At 38.0% G+C, this 6,009-nt stretch overlaps 1 long non-coding RNA gene across 1 annotated transcript in view; it reads left to right on the forward strand.

Annotated features, from left to right (window-relative positions):
• Nucleotides 1-6,009, forward strand: part of LOC114617466 — a 48,159-nt gene that overhangs the window by 41,573 nt on the left and 577 nt on the right. The window contains exon 3 of the long non-coding RNA XR_003710794.1: nucleotides 3,838-3,971. This is a non-coding gene — a long non-coding RNA (uncharacterized LOC114617466). The remainder of the gene's footprint in view (nucleotides 1-3,837; nucleotides 3,972-6,009) is intronic.

Raw genomic sequence — 6,009 nt, forward strand, 5'->3', positions numbered from 1 at the left:
TGACCCAGATCCCTGGAAATAAGGTCATAGGAGCCCCTGAAGCACTTCTGTTCCTTTGACTTGCCTCATCCTCCTCTGTCACAGTTTTTCCTTTACTGCATCCTTCAGTCACAATAGCATTTACTCTATGAGGCAGAATTATTGTCCACTTCATGGCTGTAAAATTTAAGACATGAAGGTATTATACAACTGTCCAAGGAGATTGATTTTGGCCTAACTAATATCAGAGCTGCTCATAGGAGAGCCATTTATCTGTCACTCCCAGCCTTGTCAGGCCACTCCATTTTAGGACTTATTTACCTCAGCATTGATCTAGACTACCCTCAGGATGACTACCCCCCAAGTTATTACATCTCTTTCAAGGCTTTACTAATTCACCCTCCCCTGGTCCTTCCTGAAACTTGTCTGCCTTTGGCTTCATTGACCCTGGGATAGCTGGCTTTATGTCAAATTGACACAAGCTAAAGTCATCTGAAAGGAAAGAACAATTAAGAAAATACATCCATAAAATCAGCTAGAGGCAAGCTTTTAGGGCATTTTCTTAATTAGTGATTGATGTGGGAGAGTCCAGCCTATCATGGGTGGGACCACTCCTGGACTGGTATTCCTGGGTTCTATAAAAAAAAAACATGCTGATCAAGCTATGTGGAACAAGCCAGTAAGCAGCACTTCCTCATGGCCTCTGTATCAGCTCCTACCTCTGGGTTCCTGCCCTGTTCAAGTTCCTGTCCTGGCTGCCCTCAATGTTTACCACACTAGTTGGTGGAGTGAACCTAGGAGATAAGAACATAGAAACGAGTCAGACTAAAGTCCCATGTATTAACCAACTTCGTTCAGAGCATCAGACAATTTACACTCTGACAGTTAAGAGGAATCACATTAGTAAGGTGTTCAATTACAAAAACAAGCGACAGGTGGCAAAAACATATTTTTCCATAGAGGCATGACTATAACAACACCTGAAGTAAACTCACTTCTGTCTGCCACAGCTAGGGGGAGCATTTGCATACACTCCAAGAACAATTCTATGTTTTAAAGAAACTAGGTTCACAAGAAGTCTTGTCTGCTTTCTTGGAGTTTTCTCACAGGAACTCGGAATTCTCATACAACTCCATTCTTGGACTGTTTTCCAACACTTCAGTGATGAAGGGTGAAGTGGAAGTGGAAGCCAAATAAACGTTCTCTCCCTAAGTAGTTTTAGGTCATGGTGTTTTATCACAGTCATAGTAACCTTAAGAGACACCCTGAGTGAGTTATTTTTGTGATTATACTTCAGTAGGGATTAAACTTTCTCTATCATAATGTAACCTTCCTAGGCCAAAGATAACCAGCCTACATCCACAAGCTTATTAATTATCTGCCAAAACACTGACTTAGGACGGAATCGACCCACATAACTTGTGTCCTTCCAAATCCCTTGATAATAATTTTATACATTGCTTTTATCACTTATAATTAATTAATCCTTTCCATTTAACTAGATAATTTGAGTACTGTATTTGAGTACTAAGAGTCTGTTGTGAAAGAAACCTGATTCCATGCCTGTTATATATGCTATCTTCTCTCCTCAAGGAGTTGAAATCACCCTCAGAGACTGGGTCATATCCAATATCACTCCATCAATCAAAAGGGACCCACTGCAATCTAAGCTTGTATCTGAATCTAATTTTATTTTGTCAAAAGACTCAAATTCTATATTTTATCCTTGCCCTCATCAATTCTTTCAGCAAATATTAATAGAACTTTCATTATATGGAGGTTATCTTGATAGATTGAGTTCATCAATGCTTGCTATAGTCTTAGTATCTTTACCTTTTTGGTAGATACTCATTTTCTTTTTTAAATGAGTTCTGCTTTTATTTTTTCCTGTTTTTGACAGTTCCCTACATTTATATAATGCATTTAGTCATTTCAACCCTAGTTTCTCTCTGTCACCCCTTCCTCTCCTGTTGAAATCCTTATTCTAACTAAGTCCCCTCCTACTTTGAAGTTTAAATTTGTATGTGAACAGCTGAGTTTAGAGATACTTGCTGAGTGTGGGTGGGAGGTATTTGACTGGAGTATCAACAACTTATCTTCTTGAAGACATTCTAAAGTGGCTGTAAAGAAAACTCCATTGCTGGTACAAGATGCACTTCTCATCCAAAAGTCACTGATGTGATGTCACAAGATGTTCTGTAGGCTAAGCTGTAAGAAGATTTAGTAGTCCGCAAGAGTAGCCTGTTGGAACATGGTATCACTTTTGGATCTGGGTTACCTCACCCAGGATGATATTTTCTAGTTTTATTCATTTACCTGCAAAATTCATGATGTCCTTGTTTTGAATGGCTGAATCGTATTCTGTTATGTAAATGAACCACATTTTCTTTATCCATTCTTCAGTTGAGAGACATCTTGCTCCCAGTTTCTGGCTATTACAGATAAAACTGCTATGAGCATAGTGGAGCACATATCCTTGTGGTATGGTGGAACATCTTTTGGGTATATGCCCAGAAGCAGTATAGCTGGGTGTATACTTTGAGACACTATGCTGCCTCAGACAAGAATTGCACCTCAACTGGCTTGAAACCAACTTCTCCTTCCTAGCCTTACATTTGCTTTGTTCAAAGAGCACAAAAGCAAAGGTTTCAGTTACTGAGTAAACAGGCTAAAAATGTACATCCTGCAAAAGACTCAGAGAATGAGACTCCACAGGAGTCGGAAGACTCAGAAAGTGCAGAAGACTCAAAACCATTTTACAAACACCTTTGTTCCTCTGGATGTCTCCTTCCGCCCCTTAGATCCTTTCTGTCACATCCTGTTCCCCCTCCTTTCAATAACTTGTTCCCCTTTATTTGTATGGCCTGTGACTCATTTCTGCATCTCCTTTATATCTGTGGACAATTCTTCAATGTATTTAAAATGAAGACATTTACAGAACACTAAATGAAAATGATACAATTCTTTTCTCTTCTTTTTTTCCCAGTTTGTCCTCATCATGAGTCTGGTTCTTCCTATGTGCCTTGACCTTCCTTGCTGGGTGTAGAAGTCTCTCTGGGCTCCTGCACACATGAATCACCAAGTCACTTCTGGAATAAAGTCTACTTCCTTTTAAAGAGCACCTAACATCTAATTAACTATGTACTTATTCCTCAGAGCAAGGCTAATACCTTATTCACATTTTATACAGGAGTTATTTACTTGGTACATAATGTGTGGCTTACAAGACTTTTATTTTCTACAATAAGGTTGCCTAGAATTTACTATTAATACTGTGCATTGGTCACTACAATAGGATTAGTAAGTGGTTTATGACATTACTTTAATAACCTCTTTGTAAGGTCACCTATTTGTATTTTATTTGGTGAAATCAAAAACTTTCAATAATCGAGTGTAAATATGGCACAGCCTTGTTCACAGCTGTTAAGGGAATACAAAAAGAAAAACCCACAGCTTGTCATGTTCATACCAAAAATGGATTAATACCGACTTTTGCTGATACATCGACAACTGAACACAAACCTTGAAATGAGGAAATGTGAGACTTTACTTTCTTTGTGCTTAGTTTTGTCAACTGTTTGAGGTCAAGCTCCTTTAGATAAGAAAGCACACCACACTGCAGATATATATAAGTATATATAATCTACAACAGTTTCAAACTGTCACTATAGCTTCCCAGACCACAAGCTACCTCCACTAGTAGGGAGACAGACTCGAGTATTTTAAGCACTTCTCTCACACAATAGTTTTTTTGGTTGTTGACAGTTAAGATGTAGACTGAGGGTCAAGGGTACTGAGAAGGACGAGTAACAACCTTTTATGCCTCTCACTTGTTGTTCTCCCTGTCTTTCCTCTCAGCTATTCAAAGGGCTCTGAGGTGAAACTACAGTACTGTAAGCATTGAATCTGCAAAGTATAGTGACCCCAGAGCACAGAGAACAGAAGCTCCTACTTCACACTAGGACCCTAATCAGCATTTTAATTGTTTAGAGGTAGGTATTTAATTAAGATACTGGTGCTTCCTAGTTTAAACCCCTCTAACTCACCCAGGAAAATCAGCATGATTAAGATCACTTGGGGGAAAGGTGCAAAGGACCCTCTCTCTAAAGATGTCCTTCCTCTCTTGAAGTGTTTCTCTGCTGCTGTGGTTTCATTTAAAGGTAAAAGCAACCAGGATTTGTTTTGAAAGTTGATAGGATTGGGATGAAAAGAATATAATTTTTGAGGCCAGAGTAACCCATCCTAGATGTCATTTATGATCTGCTTGGCCCTGGATGGTTTATCTAATGTCTCTAATGTTTTCTTGCTCCAGTAAAATAAAAGGAAGAACATCTACAACATATTCTGTATATGGGGTGAAAGGGAGGGGGCAGGTCTACACTGTAGATGCACTGGATCAGGGATTATTCCTTCAGTATTGCTAACAAACAGTAAGTTCATTTATTTCTTACATATGATATATAATAGTATATAAAAAGTAAATAATTATAAATATATAAACATTATATATAATCATAAATATATTTAAATACATGAATTTTATATATTATATTGCAATAATATATATTATTATTATTAGGTTTTAGTTTAGAACAACTTTTTAAATTTCTCTTGAGAAAGAGTTCTGAATTTAACTTAAAGTAATATTTCTGGGGAATTTTTAAGGCTCTTCACTTTCTGAAATAACGTAGAAGGTGATCTCAATTAGTTTACTATGTAACTCAAGGGCCACAGTAGGCCAATGAGAGTCCTTGATAGATAAAGGCACTTGCCACCAACACTGGTGATCTGAGTTCAATCCTTGGAACCCACAGGGTGGAGAGAGAGAACAATATCTGCCAGTTGTCTTCTGACTTCTGTACCCATACCATGGCTCTTGCACTCACATATATGCACACACGTTTGCTCTTTCGTACACATATTCACAAGGTAAATAAATATAAAAAGTAAAAATTTAAGTCAAACAATGATTTGTATTTTATTGTTCAATGTTTAGTGTAATAGAAAAACTATAGAATAATTTGTTTTGGCCTTTTCAACTGTTCCCTAAGGCTGGAGGTGTAGCTCAGTGGTGCAGCAATTGCCTACGATCTGCAAGGCCCTGGGTTAGAATCTCAGCACTGCAAAAACAAAAATTAAAAAATATGAACAAACAAACAATAAACAAACAAACAAAAACAAAAAGGTTCTAGAAGACAGTAGAAAAGATTCTATAGTCCTATAGATCAGTACAATCTGAAGATCTGCAGTTAGGTACACTCACAAATTTATAAGGCTAATAGAGTCAGGAGGACTGCAGTACAGGGTTCAAAACGTAACAACAATGTCACCAGGGAAAGAAGCCTGTCACCCAGGCTAGCCTAGCTCTTATGACAGCAATGATGTCACTCAAAAAAAAAAAAAAGCAAGAGACTATTCATTCTATGTAACACAGAGAAGGAATGCTGTTTTGGATTAACTTTCCCTTTGTTGGTGGCTGCGTGATCCTCTGCATCCATGCCCCAAGGAGATGAGCAGGTAAGGTATGACTTCCTGGGGGAAAACAGGGAAGAAATCCTCCCTGTGCTCTTGACTTCTAATTAATAGATAAAACCTGCTCAGATGTGACTTTTGTTAGTCCTCCTCAATGGTCTGATGCATATTTGCATCTCCCCAGACACTCAATGAAAAGCTAAATACTGACTCGAGCACCTTGCAATTCTGTGAGCTCTGCCTTCTTCTGAATCTCAGCCCTGCCCTTTAGCTGATTGACATGGAGTAAGCCAATTGGGTGTCATGCTAGAACCTGCCAATGAACCTGCCATGGTGATCTGAGTTAAGAATTGTGTAAGCCACTTGAAAAACTGCCTATCTCCAGGAGGCACTTCCATGTCTTAAATAAAAAGAGCAGACCTCCAGAATAGCAACAAGTTATTCAGAAAAATTATGTTTATACATATAGTTGTGTATATAATGCCAAAATCTAAACCTTCAGCTAGACAACAACCTAGCTTTTAAAGAAAAAATATTGCTTTAACAGTTATTAAATAT

Source organism: Grammomys surdaster, unplaced genomic scaffold (genome assembly GCF_004785775.1).
Source record: "Grammomys surdaster isolate TR1022 unplaced genomic scaffold, NIH_TR_1.0 136, whole genome shotgun sequence".
NCBI classification, from domain to species: domain Eukaryota; kingdom Metazoa; phylum Chordata; class Mammalia; order Rodentia; family Muridae; genus Grammomys; species Grammomys surdaster.